The 19,739-nt window shown below is 35.1% G+C and overlaps 1 protein-coding gene across 3 annotated transcripts in view; it reads left to right on the top strand.

Annotated features, from left to right (window-relative positions):
* The first annotated feature begins 4,244 nt into the window (after nt 1-4,244).
* LOC144963192 (cytochrome P450 2D9-like) overlaps nt 4,245-19,739 on the top strand; it is a 30,971-nt gene continuing 15,476 nt past the window's right edge. Inside the window, exon 1 of one of the 3 annotated variants that reach the window (XM_078896924.1) lies at nt 4,245-4,264. The gene's annotated coding sequence lies outside the window, so the exon portion shown is untranslated. Of the gene's footprint in view, nt 4,780-17,317; nt 17,799-19,739 lie in introns of those variants that run through there. The other 2 variants (XM_078896923.1, XM_078896922.1) reach the window with 2 other exon arrangements.

The following is a 19,739-nucleotide window of genomic DNA, read 5'->3' as shown; positions in this document are numbered from 1 at the left end:
CACGTAACTACTGATAGAAGATAATAGATAGATGATAGATAGATAGATAGATAGATAGTAGAAGATGTAGACAGATCTTTAATAGAGAGTAGATAGATAGAGAGCATATAGATAGTAGTAGTAATAGTGATATAATAGATAGTGTATGATAATAGATAATGAATGTATAGAAAGAGAGATAATAGACAGATAATAGATACAGATGAAGATGATGTAGATTTGTCTAGATATAGATAGATAATAGATAGATAATAGATATTAGATAGATAGATAGATTATACAGACAGATAATAGATAATAGATGATAGATAGATAGATAGTAGATAATAGATAATAATAGTGGTAAAAAATTTATATTATTTAGTTTTATATTATTAGAGAGACAGAGACAGAGATAGATTTATTACCCTCAAGATTTTGTGCCCATGAGCGTACGATGGTTCCTTAGAATTGGAGTGGGTTGCTTCTATCTTATGTGACCTGAGCAAATGTGAGATTATATTATTAAACGTTGGTGATTTCTACATAATATAGACACGCATTGCGTGGCTAACTCGTCTTCTTCGTTTAGATAGTATGCGCTTGGCTAAGAAGCATAACATGTGCATCCGGAAGTATAACGGCCACACACAAAACGGGTATCCATAACATTTATATCGGGTAATACAGTTCAGTGAGCATTACCATAAAGCGGATGGCACAAACCAATAACAAGACTAGTGACGTCATCTTCGATATTATAGATAGAATGCGTGACAAGGAGTTACAACATTGCATCGGAAGATAACGACCAACACAAATCTGTTAACCATGACCTTTATAGTCTGGTTTAACAGTTTAGTGAGACAACTCAAAACGCGATCTATAATAAATGCAGATGACGTTCACTCAGCCTTTGTTATGTTTTGCCATCCGCGTTTGTGAGTTGTTCTCACGAAACTGTATTAAAGATAGTATGCAGATGGCGTCACTCAGGCCTTTGTTATTGAATTTTGCCATCCGGTTTGTGAGTAGTTCTCACTTAACTGTATAACCACTATAAAAGTTCATGGTTACACAGAGTTGGGTTGGTCCGTTATACTTCCGATGCAATGTTGTGAACTCCTTGGCCAAGCGATTCTATCTATAGAACATAAGTATGATGAGCAGTCAAACCTGACCAGATATTAATGCAAATGACCCGAACGTGCTTGAGATACCTAGATAACCACGCCTCTCGGCACGTCGTCATTATGTAAACAATGGCAGTGATCGGTAAACACAGCGAATGCACATGTTTAACTATGAAGGATAATGTTCTAAGTAAATACCACTGCCCATCACTTGATCATTAGAACCAACAAGAAACTTTATATAAAAGTTAAGCATTTATAATCCGAGCGAGAAAATCGTGTGATAACTAGTCACCATTTGGCGGTATAAGAACAATAATAACATCAGAGAGAGTCGATTCATTCAGGTTATTGTTTAAAAAAACCTATATTTGTCCGAGAACATGTGAAAGGTATGCCATAATGCATGTTTTGATAGGTCATATCTACGGTTAGTTACGGTTAACATAGAACAAAATCATTACAATCGATATAATTACAAACCCAAAACGAAATTTAAACGTTTGGATCGTTTGGTTTCGGTCGAGGCTGCTGATAGAAACTTTAGAAGCCCGGAAAAGTTTGCAAAAATAGGTCTCCGGTGATTGTTGTTTAATTGTAGATAATACACTTTTAGTGAAACAAACATGCACAAATAAATGTTATGTAGTTAAATTCATTATATATGCTAACTTATTCTGAAAATCAGGTCAAAAGTCTATGTTATTCACACAAGCGTCTTAATTAATAATAACTTTAACGTGGTCAAAAGAGAACGACAGTATTTGATAATACATTACCATAATGTTCATAAAATATAAATATCTGGACAGTATTTGATGCGTGATCGAATAAATTATGAGTATGTGCTTTTTGTTACCCAACAACCATATATGGCACGATTGACAGAGTAACGAATGTAGCTGTAAATCGATTATAAGGAATTGTACCATATCACATCAAATAGATAATATCGTAAGTTATAATGTTAAGTAACTTGCTTATTTTCTCACGCATTATAGAGTCATACCCATGAATTAACCCTTTGTTGCGTACTCTGGAAAAATCATAAATTTAAAATTGGCAAGAAAATGACCTTCAAGTATAGATCTATTTAAATGACTATAATATTTCAAAACCCTCAAACCGGCCGTTCAGAGCGAATAGGCTTAGTCTCTGCTGTCTGTGATTAGTAAGACTTGAAAAATCGATTCATGTAAGCGACAAGCAAGTCCGGGCTAAATCACGGCACCTTCGGACCCAAGTTTGACAAGTTTTAATCAATGCTGGGCAGGACTTCAATGCTTATCTGAACTATTACTGGAATATCAAGCGTCGACAGATAGCACTATTTTTTTAGATTGAAAGAGCTATCGAAGGAAAATACGTCGGTTACGAATGACAGTCAAAAAGTGTCCTATTGCTATTGACAATGGCTTAAAAAACTATAAGATAAGTGCAGATCGTCGAAAGTACACATTATTTTGGGAGTAAAAACTTTTTAAAAACTGAATCTAATCGGCTCGCGAGTTGCAAGTGAACGGAGAATCGAAATCGAAGGGTTTGCATCAAAGAAAAACAACAAGAAAATATAGAAGTATGTGAGACAAAAGTTATTCTGCTGTCACGTAACGACTGAAATAAGGATTCATAGAACACGCTTTGCTTTTGAATTTCGTTGTTGTTGTTTTTTGTTTCTTTTGTTTTGTTTCTTTTATTTGTTCAATTTGTTTGAGTTTCAATGAAACTTTCATTGGTCTAAATATAGAATTGACAATCGACTATGATGGACATCAATGTAATTGATCAGTCTAAAGTCAATATTACGTGATTTAATTCATCAAGCAAAAGTAAGTTCAAATACAAAAAAGAACGAAATAGTATCTATACCGGATGTTGCTAATTTCTTCTTTGGAAATCTTTTGCGTTGTAAGTATAAAGGCGGGTGTATCTTACCTGAAATCGTGTACTAGAGCGCGTGATGTTACCAGCCCCAAAAAGGTGAATTATTCACCGTCCTTACAACGCCCACTTCTAGGCAAGAGACCAGCTAGTCAGAGACTAGAACGCGTTCATGAAATCCAATGTTTTTAGTCACTAACTTTGCTTAGGCTTATGACTAGCAAGTCATTTACTAGACGAGTAAACAATTAAATCTAGTCCGCGTTCATGAAAATGGGAACTGGTTTGAACGGGATTTTTTTTCTGGCCAAGATGAGGGTAATTTAAAACGATCGATTTCTGAAGGACGAATTTTCTGGCCAAACTTTTAAATAAGATTTTCCCCAGACTACGGCAGTTAACGGGTTAACATAACCAGTACCAAGGTTCATAAATTAGGTTAACACGTTCAGTGGATGTGAATTCGTTCAAATAATCAAAGTTGGAATTGTTTCAAATCTTTTAACTTTCTCCCTGTTGACCGGTTGATATATAATATATATATATATATATATATATATTATATATATAATATATATATATATATATATATATATATATATATATATATATATATATATATTATATATATATATATATTTTATATATAAAATTGTTATCATGAGCAAAAGGCCATAAACAAAAATGGATTTATCAGCTTTAAAACAAAAGAACAAAATACCAAATACGGAACGTTTCCGACACAAAACCCTCTTCAGCCAACAACAGTGTTTTTGTTTATAAATTGATTATTACCGGGTGCACATATTCGCAGATCTGATGCCGAACACAATTATGGGCCTGTTGATGTAATAGACAATATTTTGTGTTGGTTTGAGATTATATTATATCCATTACAACAATGATACCACAACAATTTGGGTGATCAGACCTGCAAATAACTAGACGTTGGCGTGTTATCTCGAATTGTGCGATAAAAAATAAATCTACAGGTTACAGTTATCTCTGTCGACTGAAAAAAATACCATTTGGGATAATGTGTCCTTCTTCAGCTTAACCATTGGAAATATCGTGAACTCATGTGAACTCTGACCTTTTACCTTAGAGTGTTGACATTGACAATCGAGCCTAGTGTGTTAATGTGTTAAGTTTGTTTTACGTCGCGAGTCGTAAATAAGTATATATATATATATATATATATATATATATATATATATGCTTTTGTTGCAATTGTGAAACACGGAAAGCTGGCTACTTGTCATTCTGAAAAGGTTTCAATGTGTAAATACTCGTTAGATTAATAGACATTACTTTATTTCTCAAACGCGATATTAAAGTCACGAGGTTAGCTTTCTTAGAATATTGATACTTTGTGTTAAGGTAAAACACTCACAACATTCGCCAGCTGGATATAACGTACCAACACACTAAATTAATTAGGTGTAGCCTTGAACGTTTATAGATAGTTCGAAGTTGACGTCACTCGGGTCTTTATTATTGTTTTTTGCAATCCGCGTTTATGAGTAATTCCCACTAAACTGTATTAACCAGACTATAAACGTTCATTATTACACACAGTTTTGTGTGTTGGCCCATTATACTTCCGGATGGCAATGTTGTGAACTTGTTAGCCAAGCGCATACTATCTATAGTCTAGTATTAATTTAGTATCGCGTTAATGGCTGTCTAAAGACAATAAAAAGAGCTGAGTGACGTCAATTTCGTTCCTGTAATGGATGTCTTATGTGTTACCGCTTAGGACAATAAACAAGCGTGTTGGTGTTGGGTAAGTATAAGTCGTGTGCAAATCTTCATCGTGAAATATTTCCTCATATTATTTGACCGTTGATAGTCTTTGTCGCGAAGGGGACACGAGTGTCCGGATAAAAGCAGTTTTTGGATGTGTTGTTATCATCGGTGTTATAGTTTATGACATGATATCATGTACAAGCCAGAACTTCTCTTCCTCCTCACCTTTCCTTTATTTTACGAGTAGTTAATCTTATACAACTTCTTCTTCTTCTTCTTCTTCTTCTTCTTCTTCTTCTTCTTCTTCTTCTTCTTCTTCTTCTTCTTCTTCTTCTTCTTCTTCTTCTTTCTTCTTCCCTTTCTTCTTCTTCTTTCTTCTTCTTTCTTCTTCTTCTTCTTCTCTTCTTCTTCTCTCTTCTTCTTCTTCTTCTCTCTTCTTCTTTCTTCTTCTCTTCTTCTTCTTCTTCTTCTTCTTCTTCTTCTTCTTCTTCTTCTTCTTCTTCTTCTCTCTCTTCCGTTTCTTCTTTTTTCTTTTTCTTCCGTTTTCTTCTTCTTCTTCTTTTCTTCTCTCTTCTTCTTCTTCTTCTTCTTCTTCTTCTTCTTCTTCTTCTTTCTTCTTCTCTCTTCTTCTTCTTCTTCTTCTTCTTTCTTCTTCTTCTCTTTTCCCATCTTCTTCTTCTTCTTTCTTCTTCTTCTTCTTCTTCTTTTCTTCTTTTCTTCTTCTTCTTCTTCTTCTTCTTCTTCTTCTTCTCTTCTTCTTCTTTTCTTCTTCTTCTTCTCTTCTTTCTTCTTCTTCTTCTTCTTCTCTTTTCTTCTTCTTCTTCTTCTTCTTTCTTCTTCTTCTTCTTTTCTTCTTCTTCTCTTCTTTCTCTTCTTTCTTCTCTATCTTCTTCTTCTTCTTCCTTCTTCTTTCTTCCTTCTTCTTCTTCTTCTTCTCTCTTCTCTCTTCCTTTCTTCTTCTTCTTTCTTCTTCTTCTTCTTTCTTTCTTCTTTTCTTCTTCTTCTTCTTTCTTCTTCTTCTTCTTCTTCTTCTTCTTCTTCTTCTTCTTCTTCTCTTCTTCTTCTTCTTCTTCTCATCTTTCTTCTTCGTTTCTTCTTCCCCTTCTTCTTCTTCTTCTTCTTCTTCTTCTTCTTCTTCTTCTTCTTCTTCTTCTTCTTCTTCTTCTTCTTCTTCTTCTTCTTTCTTCTTTCTTCTTCTTCTTCTTTCTTCTTCTTCTTCTTCTTCTTCTTCTTCTTCTCTTCTTCTTCTTCTTCTTCTCTCTCTCATTCTTCTTCTTCGTTTCTTCTTCCTCTTTTCTTCTCTTCTTCTTCTTCTTCTTCTTCTTCTTCTTCTTCTCTCTTTCTTCTTCTTCTTCTTCTTTCTTCTTCTCTTTTCTTCTTCTCTCTTCTTCTTCTTTCTTTTCTCTTCTTCTCTTCTTCTTCTTCTTCTTCTTCTTCTTTCTTCTTCTTTCTTTCTTCTTCTTCTTCTTCTTCTTCTTCTTCTTCTTCTTCTTCTTCTTCTTCTTCTTCTTACTACTACTACTACAACAACAACAACAACAACAACAACTACAACAACAACAACTACTACTACTGCTACTACCACTTCTACTACTACTACTACTACTACTACTACTACTACTACTACTACTACTACTACTACTACTACTACTACTACTACTACTACTACTACTACTACTACTACTACTACTACTACTACTACTACTACTATTACTACTACTACTACTATTATTATTACTACTACTACTACTACTACTACTACTACTACTACTACTACTACTACTACTACTACTACGACTACCACCACCACCACTACTACTACTACTACTACTACTACTACTACTACTACTACTACTACTTCTACTACTACTACTACTACTACTACTACTACTACTACTACTACTACTACTACTACTACTACTACTACTACTACTACTACTACTACTACTACTACTACTACTACTACTACTACTACTACTACCACCACCACCACCACCACCATCACCACCACTTCCGATACCATTACTATTATAGTATTAATCGTTGTTATGACTACAGATAAATTATTGTTTGAATTTAAATTACCATTTTAATCCATAATTAATTCATACAAAATGACTAAGTGATACCATTGAGAACTGAAGCACCCTCATGTCCTGATATGCAATGTAATGACCATTCAATCACCAACCCATTTCAAATTAGTTCCAAAGTTGACCTCTCTCAGGTCTTTGTTATTAATAACAAATAATAGAAATAAAATTCCCTTTATTCACCCCATAGGGAAAATTTGTCTCTAGGGTCTATTCCAAGGGAAGACAGGAATAACACAAGTGTCAGTCGCAGTACAGCGCCGCAAATTGAGCTAGGGCGAGGTGACTTGCTCAAGGCCACACAGCGCAGCGGCAGGTGATCGAACTCAATACCTTTTGGGTACAAAGCACAGACCGTATTTCTGTGTCACGCTGTCCCCTATTGTTTATTTTTTTTGCCATCCATCTTTATGAGTAATTCTCACTGAACTGTATTAACCGGACTATAAACGTTCAAGGTTACGCATAGTTTTGTGTGTTGGTCAGTTTTATTTCCGGATGGCAATGTTGTGAGTTTCTTAGCCAAGCGCACATAATCTTTATTACAAATGACTTTTCATTCTAATGAGAAGAGATCGCATTTCGTTTTCATGAACGAATAATTCATGAGTGCCCTCTTTATTTTCTCGTTGTTGATTGAACATTTACATGTCGAACCTCTGGCCGAGCAATTAGTGTGTATTGTCTTGTATGTTCGAACGATGTTCATGTTGGTCAATGACCGGGTGTGAGCAATTATTTGAAAACTGTGGCTTCGGATTTTCTGTCCGTTACATGCGTTATCTCACTTAACTCAAGTGTGAAGGAATAAATAGCTTTAAGCTGAAACGGATGTTACAGTATAAGTGCTTTACGAAAAAAGACGCATAACAGGCGACAAGGACTGTATTGAGTGGAATTTGTGTTCCATGCGGCCTGCTGAGGTAATTAATAATGCATTATGCTGCTAATTGAGCATGGTGAATCCGTTAGAAGTCGCTTTATAAATATTCATTTCTGGTAATTTCGGGGGACAGCGTGGCTAAGCGGTACGGTCTTTGCTTCTTACACGAAAGGTATCGAGTTCGATCACCCGCCGCGCTGTGTGGCCTTGAGCAAGTCACCTCGCCCTCGCTCACTTTGCGGCGCTGCACTGCGGCTGACGCCTGGGTTATTCAAGTCTTCCCTTGGCATAGACCCTAAAGACAAATTTTCCTATGGGGATGAATAAAGGGAATTTTATTTTTTAATTTTTTAAAAAATAAATCGTTGTCAATATACGAGATGTAGTGTGGCGTAGTGCGCACATACATAAAGGCTAGTGATCTAAATTTAGGCAGTTTTAAATTCTCGCTATATTCTACCGCATATCCATTTTCTGCCTTGAAAAAGGATGGTTCAAATCCCATATGTGATACACTCACATTGTTTTATTCAATCTCAATTTCAACTCTTTATGACATGGGCGATAGTCTCAGCTTCCATGTACATATCATTTACGGTTATATCCAAACCAATACCTTGTATTTCCTTATATTGCATGATTCCATTTAAACAATATTATTAAATTAATCCCAACGTATAATATGTGGTGCAAATAACATATTATAGACATCTAAATCCATATATGAAGGATTATAAATCGATAAGTAATGAAGAAAATATTTTAAAATAAATCATAATAATATCTTAATCATCATTTTAAAATTCAAGTTGAAGTTAATATCATTCATTGTCCGTGACCAGGATTTAGTGGTTTTATTTGTTCTTATAAAAATGTAACTCACATCTTCGATATAGTTTCTTTATTTCAGCAAAAATAATGCTAAGTCCAAAAAATGTATAGTCAATGGTGGTGAGCACCAAAGTTAAGACATGCAGCTCATCTCAAATGCAGAATAATAGAATGACCTATAGAATAGAAACACCCTGTTTTTAACCCTATCGTAAACTGTCCCACAATTCCTTTTGACCACTCCTACTGATCTTTGACATCCCAAATTAATATCCAAAACCTGCCTCTTTCAAGTAATAGCGAATCATGCTCAACTTGTATGTTAAAAATAACAAGAATTTTCTCGAACATTACTATCAAACCCCGCCTCTTATGACATAAAAGTACTTTGATAAATGACGCATCTTATGCATAATAACCAAAAATAGCGTCAATCTGTTACTGATTAATGTTAAACCCCGCCTTTTATGATATAATATTATGGCTAGCACTATTCAGTATCTGATACTGAATAGTGGTTTTGCACTATTCAGTATCTGACACTGAATAGTGGTTTTGCACTATAATACGGTGTTTTTTTTCCGAAACCCGACAAAGTTATGGGAAGAGGGCAGCTGTGGGAGTGAATCTCGGACTCAGAGAAGTGTACAACAGTGGGGAGTGAACCTGGGACTGGGTTTCAGCGGGTTTCGTAATAAAAAGCCGGACGACACCTGGCAATATCCGACAAAGTTATGGGACGTAGGCAGCAGCGTGTGTGTGTGTGTGTGTGTGTAGAGGCTGAGGGGGGGGGGGGAAAGGAGGGGGTGAACCTGAGATTCAGGGAAGTGTACACCAGTGGGGAGTGAACCTGGGACTCTGGGTTTTATAAAAAAGCAATAACAAATGGGGGGGGGGGGGGGGAATTACTTTTGTACGAAACCCGACAATATGCGGCAAAGAAGTGGAAAGTAGGCAACGCGTGGGGAGTGAACCTGGGACTCAGTGAAGTGTACACCAGTGGGGAGTGAACCTGAGACTATGGTTTTCGGCGAGCTTCAGCTAGTTTCATATAAAATCAATTACTTTTTTACAAACCCGACAAAACCTTGCAATATCCAAGAAAGTTATGGGTAGTAGGCAACAGTGGGGAGTGAACCTGAGATTCGGGGAAGTGTACACCAGTGGGGAGTGAACCTGGGACTGGGTTTCGGCGGATTTTGTTATTTTAAAAAAGCAATTACTTTTTGTTTACGAAATGCGCCAAATGCCACCAAATTGGGGCAAAGTTATGGAAAGTAGGCAAATAATGGGGACTGAACCTGAGACTCAGGGAAGTGTACACCAGTAAGGAGTGAACCTGAGACTCTGGGTTTAGGCGAATTTCAGCGAGTTTCATATATAAGCAATTACTTTTTTATGAAACCCGACGAAACCTGGCAATATCCGACAAAGTTATTGAAGTAGGCAATAGTGGGGGGTGAACCTGAGATTCATGGAAGTATACACATGTGGGGAGTGAACCTGAGACTATGGTTTTCGGCGGTTTTCAGCGAGTTTCACATAAATGCAATTACTTTTATACGAAACCCGGCAATATCCGACAAAGTTATGGGAAGTAGGCAACAGTGGGGAGTGAAACTGAGACTCAGGGAAGTGTACACCAGTGGGGAGTGAACCTGAGACTATGGTTTTCGGCGGTTTTCAGCGAGTTTCACATAAAAACTATTACTTTTTTACGAAACCCGGCAATATCCGAAAGTTATTGAAAGTAGGAAAACAGTGGGGAGTCAACCTGAGACTCAGAGAAGTGTACACCAGTGGGAAGTGAACCTGAGACTATGGTATTTGGCGGGTTTCAGCGAGTTTCACATAAAAGCAATTACTTTTTTACGAAACCCGACGAAACCTGGCAATATCCGACAAAGTTATTGAAGTAGGCAACAGTGGGGGGTGAACCTGAGATTCAGGGAAGTGTACACTTGTGGGGAGTGAACCTGGGACTCTGGATATTGTAAAAAGACAATACCAAGGGGGAGGGGGAATTACTGTTTTACGAAACCCGCCAAAATCCGACAAAGTTATGGGAAGCAGGCAGCAGTGGGGAGTGAATCTGGGATTTGGACACAGATGAGGATTGAACCTGGGACTGCGAGAGGCTGATACCAGTGGACAGTGAGCTCAGAATGTACTTTTATTTCGAAACCTACCGAAATTATCAAAAGTTATGGGAAGTGGGCACCATTGGGCAATGAACCGGGACTCAGGGAAGTGCACACTGGTTGAGAGTGAACCTGGGACTGTGAGAAGAGGATATCAGTGGAAATGAACCTGGGACTATGGGAGTTGGGTACCAGACGAGAGTGAAGCAATTACTTTTTTACGAAACCCGCCAAAACCCACCGAAAAACCATAGACTGAGGTTTACTCCCCAATAGTGTACACTTCCCTGAGTCTCAGGTTCACTCCCCCACTGTTGCCTACTTTCTTTCCATAACTTTGTTGGATATTGTTGGGTTTCGTAAAAAAGTAATTGCTTTTTTTTTACGAAACCCAGTCCAAGGTTCACTCCCAATGGCGTACACTTCCATGAGTCCCAGGTTCACTCCCCACTGCTGCCTGCTTCCCCTAACTTTGTCAGGTTTCGGCGTGTTTCGGCAGGTTTCAGGTTTCGTAAAAAAAGAAACACCCTAAAAATACCACGTGTATTCAGTAAATAGATGTCAATTGTAGTCTAATATTCAGTATCTGTTTAAATTATTATTATTATTATTATTATTATTATTATTATTATTATTATTATTATTATTATTATTATTATTATTATTATTATTATTATTATTATTATTAGACGTCTATTATTTATTATTATTATTATTATTATTATTATTATTATTATTATTATTATTATTATTATTATTATTATTATTATTATTATTATTACTATTATTATTATTATTATTTTTATTATTATTATTATTATTATTATTATTATTATTATTATTATTATTATTATTATTATTATTATTATTATCACGTAAATTTTAATATAATACTGCAATTAATTCACGGAAGTACATCATTCAATTAAAAATGGCAGAAAGTCTGGCCACATATTTATAATGAATCGGGATTGTCTTAGATGACAAAACCAACAAACAAACAAAAACAACAACAATAACAACAACAACAACAATTGTGACAAACAGAAAAAAGCAAGATTTTAAAAAGTAATGAACAATAGAAGAGCACATCAATGAAAAACAACAACGAGATTATAACACATAAAAGATATTCGTAATAAATCGATAACTGATTAAATAACTCCTACTACTTGAATTAAAAATCATAATCATAATAATGATGATGATGATGACGATTACAACAACAACAATAATAATAGTAAGTAGAAATAATAATAATAATAATAATAATAATAATAATAATAATAATAATAATAATAATAATAATAATAATAATAATAATAATAATATAATAATAATAATAATAGTAGTAGTAGTATAATATAAACATTAAAATATATTACAAGCAAATAAAATGATTAAAACAAAAATATTGGGGGAAAATAAAAGTTAACCCTGCCGGGATTTGAACTCTCGAACCTTAAGTTCAGAGTCAAACAGCTTATCCACCAAGGTGTCACTGAACTTTTAGTGACATTTCATCATGTCTATTAATACATTAAAAAATGTATTTGAATGCCACTTTTATTTGGATATTTTGAACTATGTTAATTACACAATAGCAGAAATTTAAAAATAACGATCAAAATATTTCTACAACTTTGAATCGGGCTGTCAGTTACTGCACGTGTTCATTCTGGTAGTAGGTCAGCAGTTTATTTACATTCAACTGAGATTGTCGCACTTTTCACTCTCTCTGTAATAAAAGAGTTCCTTATGGATACTGAATAGTGGCAAAGCACTATTCAGTATCTGATACTGAATAACCACTTCCTAATATTATTTTGGTACTCACACCCAAATAACAAAAATCCATTACAATATGTTGTCTTCATTACCATATACCAATTGAGACTAATCAACGAAAGTAATTTTCTACTACTTAACACAACGACAAGTCCTTCACTTGAAACATAAAACTGTCCTCAACTCATTTAGTATTTACCATATTTCCATTGAAATCCTAGCGTCGTTAACTTTGCTTGAATATTAATCATGTTTAATGAACAACAACCGACCGTGTTTTATGATCATGTTTTTCTCAAAACTCCTGAGTAAATTTCTTGCATAAGCTTACTCTCTTACAGTAGTGATGCTATGCGTTTAGGTAAAACACTCACAACATCCGCCAGCCGGATGAAATATAATACCAAGACACAAAACGTTATTTAATCTTTAACGTTCATAGTCTGATTAATATAATTTAGTGAGAACTAATCACCCAATTGGCTGTCTAGGAATAATAACAAAGAGCTGAGTAACACGAAGTTCGTTCCTTCTAAAAAGTTTATTAATAATCAACAAAACACCGTAAATTATTCAACAAAACACTGTACGAAAAGTGCAATGAAAGACCACTATCTGTTCAATTCCTAGCGGGAAAATGACGACGTTTAGGACATATTAGAAATAAAGATATGCCAGGCCAACACTAATAACGCGACGAATAATAATATTTCATCCCATCTGGGCACAAGAAATATAAAGGCAGGCCACCCATGTCGGGTTCAACAGTCGTGACGTCACTTCACTCGTAATGACGCATAGTAACTGGTTCTAAACTATTGGAACAATGGCTGACGCCATTATCTCCATCACCCTAATTAAATACTTCTCCGACGAGCATGAAAATGTATCCAGAGGAGAAAAACATTATCAATCTGATCATGTTTTGACTTTTATACATTCTGATCACATGACATGTGAAAAAGTTCTAGCCAGTATGAAGAATAAAAAGTACCGACTTTCTTTGTTTAAAACCAAGCTGCTGGTTGCTGGACGGGGCCGAGAATAGATCCCTGAGGCACTCCACACGTTAATATGTATGGAGTTGATACATGGTTTTCTATAATTACCGATTGAGTTCTTTCAAACAAATATTCCTTTAACCAGTCCAAAGCTGTGCCACTGATATGAAATTGATCCCGTAGTCTAGTCAAAAGTAAATTTTGATCGATAGTGTCGAATGCCGCACTTAAATCTAGTAAAACAAGCATCGCAGCACTTTTACTATCTATATCATTTACAATATCATTAAAAACTTTAAGTAATGCCGTTTCCGTGCTATGTGAGGCTTTGTAATCAGTTTAATATAATGAAATTTTCCAGAAATACAGTTTAAACTCCACTGTTCAGGGCCCATTTTCAATTAAGGTGACTAGATTCAGTCATTTACCAGTCGAGTATTAGACACGCTTGTCTTAAGCCTGGGCGAAGCATGTGACTGCAAAATAAGTTCTTATCAGCGTTTTATAGTCTCTGACCAAGTCGGTTTTTGCCTAGAGCAGAGCGTGGTAAGGACGTTGACGACTTCGGTTATTTTGTGCTGGTAACATCAAGCTGTCTAGTACACGATGACAAGTAAGATAACAATCTTCATACTTTTCAACGCAAAAGATTTCCAAAGAAGAAGTTATCAACACATCCGTTATATATATTGCGTTTCATTTCGTATTTGAACTTAATTTTGTCATAGCCACATGATGAATCAAGTCACGTGATATTGACTGTCAATATGATTCAATAGTCTGATGTCACGTCCGCCTAGCAACCAGAAGCTTGGTTCTAAACAAAGAAAATCGGTACTTTTTATTCTTCATGTTGACTAGATCAGAATGTATAAAAGTCAAATCATGATCGGTTTTATAGTGTTTTTCTCCTCTGGATACACTTTTCAGCTCGTCGGAGAAGTATTTCATAAGGGCGTCCGCCATTGTTCCGATATTTACAAAGTTACTAAGCCTATTACCAAAAAAAAAAAAAACAAAAAACAAAAACTAACAAATATACAAACAAAACAGAAAGTGAGTTCTAATCAACCACACAAATTTCACTTTTTTTTTCAGTCAGTTACATTGCCAGCAGAATAACTTTTGTCTCCATTATACTTTCGAATCGTTTGTTTTGTTTTGTTTTTTGTTCTTCGAAGTGAACTCTTCGACTTCGAGTCTCCGTTCATTCGCGACCCCGATTAGATTCGGTATCTTTTTTATTTTTACTCACGAAAATGTGTACTTTCGACGATCTGTACGTTTCTTGCAGTTTTTTTTAAAAGGCCAGTGTCAACAGCAACAGGACACTGTCATTCGTAACCGACGTATTTTCCTTCCGAATCGAATGAAGCACTCTCAATATCACAATAGCTGCTATCTTCTTAAGCTATGATGTTCCTAGTAACTAGTCTCAGACTTTTTCTAAACATTGAGCTTTTATAGAGCGCAATATCTACTAAATGTGCTCAAAGCGTTTTACATAGGGTTCCTGACCAACAGCAACACGTAACATGTAGAACGAGACATGACGCCTGTTAGGCATAATACATTTTTTTTTCCGACAGAGACAACGCTGTTAGCGGCCAGGTACTCATTTTACACCAGAGAACGGTTGTAAGAGAGTAAGCTTATGCAAGAAGTTTAGGCAAGAATTTTGATAAAACATGACAATAAAACACGGCAGATATTAGAAAGAAGCATGGGGGTAGCTGCAGGAGATTGCATTTATTCTCGGTTGTGTCCACAAAACACTGTCGTTGCAACTCAGGCGATACATATAAAACTCGGGGGAATAGGTAATAAAACTCAGCGGATATCAGTAACAGATTGATGCTATTTTTGGTTGTTATGCATAAAATGAGGTCATTTATCAATGTACTTTTATGTCATAAGAAGCGGGGTGTGATAGTGATATTCGGGAAAATTCTTGTTGTTTTTAATATACAAGTTGTGTATGATTCGCTTTTACTTTTAAGTGTCAGGTTTTGAATATTAATGTGGGAGGTCAAAATCATTAGGAGAAGTTGTCAGAAGAATTGTGGGAATAGTTTACAATAGGAAATAAAACAGTGTTTCTGATTCTACTCTACATTCGATCCTACTCTACTTCACTATGAGCTCACTTTTCTTGTATGATGCAAGTTCTAGCATTCTACTAAGAATCTTTATTTTACGGACTTAGAAATATTCCACATATGTTGAAAATGGTTACGTAGACAAAATAACTTCACATTTGGATTGATTTTACGGATTTGGAATTTATGAAACTGATTAAATTATGACCATGCTATTGGATTTGGAATTGGAATTTATCACAACAAATAAAATAGTAAGAAATGAAACTTGGAATCTGGACTTTTATTTGAATGTCTTGATGTTTGCATTCAATTATCATCACCGGCCCTTGAACTCTTTCGTCATTATTAATATCTCCAACACAATGCAAAGGAATATCATTACCATCTATCAAAAAGCTACTATACGATCATAAGCCATTACATATGTGTGCAACTTCGCATAACGGACCAACACACAAAACTTTGTGTAAACTTGAACGTTTATAGTCTGGTTAATACAGTTTAATGACAATTACTCATAGACCCGGATGGCAAAAAGCAATAACAACGACCTGAGTGACGTCAACTTCATTCTATCTATAATATTATTTTCATGTCCTTGACTGAAGACATGGACTTTGCGCTGGTCCACGTTCATGAGAACGGGCCCTGGTGACATCAACACCTGGTCACGTAGCATCATGGTAGGGTCAGCCTCTATTATATCAAACACACTATCTGTTTTAGAATTTTATCATTTGACCTCGTACCTTGATGAGGTCATGGGAAGGGGGGGGGGGGGTCATGTCATATGTCCGTGACGAGGGCGAGATATTTCTACTTATCACGTCTTGCTTTTTGGTCCTAACGTAATGACAATAATAATGATGATGATGATGATGATAATAATAATAATAATAATAATAATAATAATAATAATAATAATAATAATAATAATAATAATAATAATAATAAGTTTTTAATTTAATATGTCAACTAGATAACACCACGCTAACGTCTCATTCTTGCTTCAACCACCCAGGAATAAAAACGCTATAATTCTTACTACATTTTGTTTTTGTTTTCAACGTTCCTTTTGCTGACGAAGGGGTTGTACTCGAAACGTCCATTGTTTCTGTACTGTTCCCGCCCGAAGCCTTTTGTTAGCTACTGTAAGTGGTCAACAATGTATTAAAATTTTTGAAGGCACATTTTATTCTCTTGGTTATTTTTCATGGATAAGTAATGCTATATAGATATAAATAAAAGTGCTAAAAACGCACTGTTATAATAAATTGTGAGAGTGGTTCTATACGTAGCCATCGTAAAGTTAATGATGGCTACGTTCTATAGCAGGTGTTATTTATATGGGTCTTAGCTTCATGTATGCCAATTTTCATGCTTTCAATCCGAATGTGCACGGTTTTAGCCTTATTCCTCCTACTACTGTACAATGAATATTTATGAAGAAAATATATGTATTTACTCGTTTATTACCCTTGTTTAATATAGCTGTAATAGGGAAAATCTAAGGCCTTAAACCGAAACGTTATGATTGATTACCAGAGTGGCTCTATAACATTTTTTTTTATGGGTCTTTGTAGCCTGTATGCAAATGTTCATGCTTTCAACCCGAATTTGCACGGTTTTAGCCTAATTTTCCCTACTAGCACAATCTTATTATATGGATAAGTGTATATATAAGTATTGAGTGATATTATGCATAGATATGTGTTTATTCCTGAACGTATAGTGTGTTGTGGCACAGTTGACACACTTGGCTGGTTCTTTGGAATGAAAGGCTTGTCTCGTATTCCTTGTTAAATGTACCTCACCGAAAAGAAGGTTTCAAATATTTTCTTTTCTTTGGATGGAATTGTTGTGTTGTGAACATAATTTATTACGATTAACTGTTTCTTGAATACTTAATAAAATTTCTCTGTGAAATAAGTAGGTCAACCGTCTGACATTAACACTACGACACGGAAACCTGATGCCTTTCTTTATCTTCACTTGAATGGCTCTATATAAAGCAGGTTATGGCAAGAAATGATATAGGCCAACACTAATGATTTTTTCAAACTATAATTTGTGATACGGTGACTAAAACTTTACACATTTGGAAGAAAAGTGTGGTGTAAAAAAAACGGGTTTCCTTTTCATTGGAAGTGTATACCCACTCTTCTGGAGGACTGGATACATACTTTGTGTAATTCATCTTCTGGTTTGAGATTGAAGGTATCTTATTTTCTAGTTTAAATATATTATCAATAAAGATCATCAATCCTCGCTCTTTTACGTCTCGTAATCCTAAGGGTAATCCCACACCGGAGACGGACTCCGACGACCAGTACTGCCGTCCTCAGCCGTCTTCCGGTTAAAAACGTCGGGCACGGACAAAATACCAAGAATCAAGAGAAGAGCTGCTATACATACCAATTCCAAGCACCCGACGTCCTCTGCCGTTTATTTTTGAGTTTGGTATGGGTAGCACTAGCGGCTCTTCTCATTATTCTTAGTATTTTGTCCGTGCCCGACGCCTTTATCCGGAAGACGGCAGTGCCGGGTCGTCGGAGTCAAGGTTAGCCCTAAGAATCTGCCTTTATACTTCCTGCTACTGAATATAATTATGTCACATTTGTATAACTTATTCATTATTAGTACTCCAAAGGTCTGGTTTCATACACACTCCCAAGGATTTAGGAACCAAAAGAGTGGAGGGTTTGACGTCACAACTTTTCTTCCCTATTACCTAATTGATGATTTTGTCTCTGGAGAGAAATCGTTGCTGATTATTTCACGTATTCTTGAAACTGACATTTACTTTAACCAGTAAACTGTCGTACTCTAGAAAAACACGTATTTAATAATTTGGCCAAAAAACTCGTCCTTCAAATATCGATCGATTTAAATGACCCTCACCTTGGCAAAAATCTCTCAAACTTGGGGGTTCGCGAATCCCAGGTTTTGGAGTTTTTGCCAAGGGTCATTTTAAATCGATCGATATTTGAAGAACGAGTTTTCTGGGCAAATGTTTAAATACCACTGGCTTTTAACAGGTTAATGCATAAAATATTATATCTATAATATTTTGTATGTATTTTATAAAACCAACTGGAAATAACCAGTGGTTTAGAGACATATCATGTTTTTAACGCATACGTTTGTATGGAAAATACTTCATTTCTATCCACTCTGTTGATACTTTTAAAAAAATCTTATTGCCTGTATGATAGCACGTGACACTTGTCGCTTACCATAATGCGTGAAATTAACGACGAAAAAAATTGTATGTATGATTTTATTTTCATTAAATTATAAGCTTTGTACAGTTTTGATTTTATCATTAACAGTTTTCAATACCCTGATGAAATCGGAGTAAGGCGCTATACCAATATCATTTATTATTATTATTATTATTATTATTATTATTATTATTATTATTATTATTATTATTATTATTATTATTAATTTTTTTATTATTATTATTATTATTATTATTATTATTATTATTATTATTATTATTATTATTATTATTATTATTATTTTCTATACCTTCAGTTAGTATGTATTGACTTTACATTGCCATAATATGGTCTTTGTTTGTTGTTGTTGGATTTTTTTAGTCGACCAATTTTCATTGAAATATACTTTCCAACTAGATTGATGAAACACGCACCAAATATAAACATAAGTAGAGTTTGCTTTTAAAAGTTATAATATTGTGTAGGGATGGAAACTTTTTTAGTTGGTGGGTGGATATATGTTATGCGCTCGATGTTGGCACAAAATCATCAATTGAAGAAACTTGCGCAGAATGGATCAAATATAAACATAAGTAGAGTAAGCTTTTAAAACTTATAATGTTACACCATGATTTAAAACCCAGTGGTCCCGGTATGGTTGGAAAATATAAAGGTAAAGTAGCTTCTTTTGGAACTCACTGTATAATATGATATGGAAGGAAAGAAATTGACGGCACTCGTGTATTTTTTATTGTTTTTAGACAGCCAGTTTTATGAATAGTTCTCACTAAACAGACTATAAACGTTCAAGGTTGCACAAAATAGTCGTATGTGTATGTGCGATATGTCCGGCCGACGGGTCTTGTAAATATTTTACCCAAATGCATATCACCAAAAGACAGTCTCCGATGTCCACGCGACGCGTTGGGAGTCA

Source organism: Berghia stephanieae, chromosome 1 (genome assembly GCF_034508935.2).
Source record: "Berghia stephanieae isolate SIO BIC M18660-M18661 chromosome 1, UCSD_Bste_1.3, whole genome shotgun sequence".
In the NCBI taxonomy this organism is placed as follows: Eukaryota; Metazoa; Mollusca; class Gastropoda; order Nudibranchia; family Aeolidiidae; genus Berghia; species Berghia stephanieae.
Note: the sequence above shows the minus strand (reverse complement) of the source record. Positions and strands in the feature narration are given on the sequence as shown.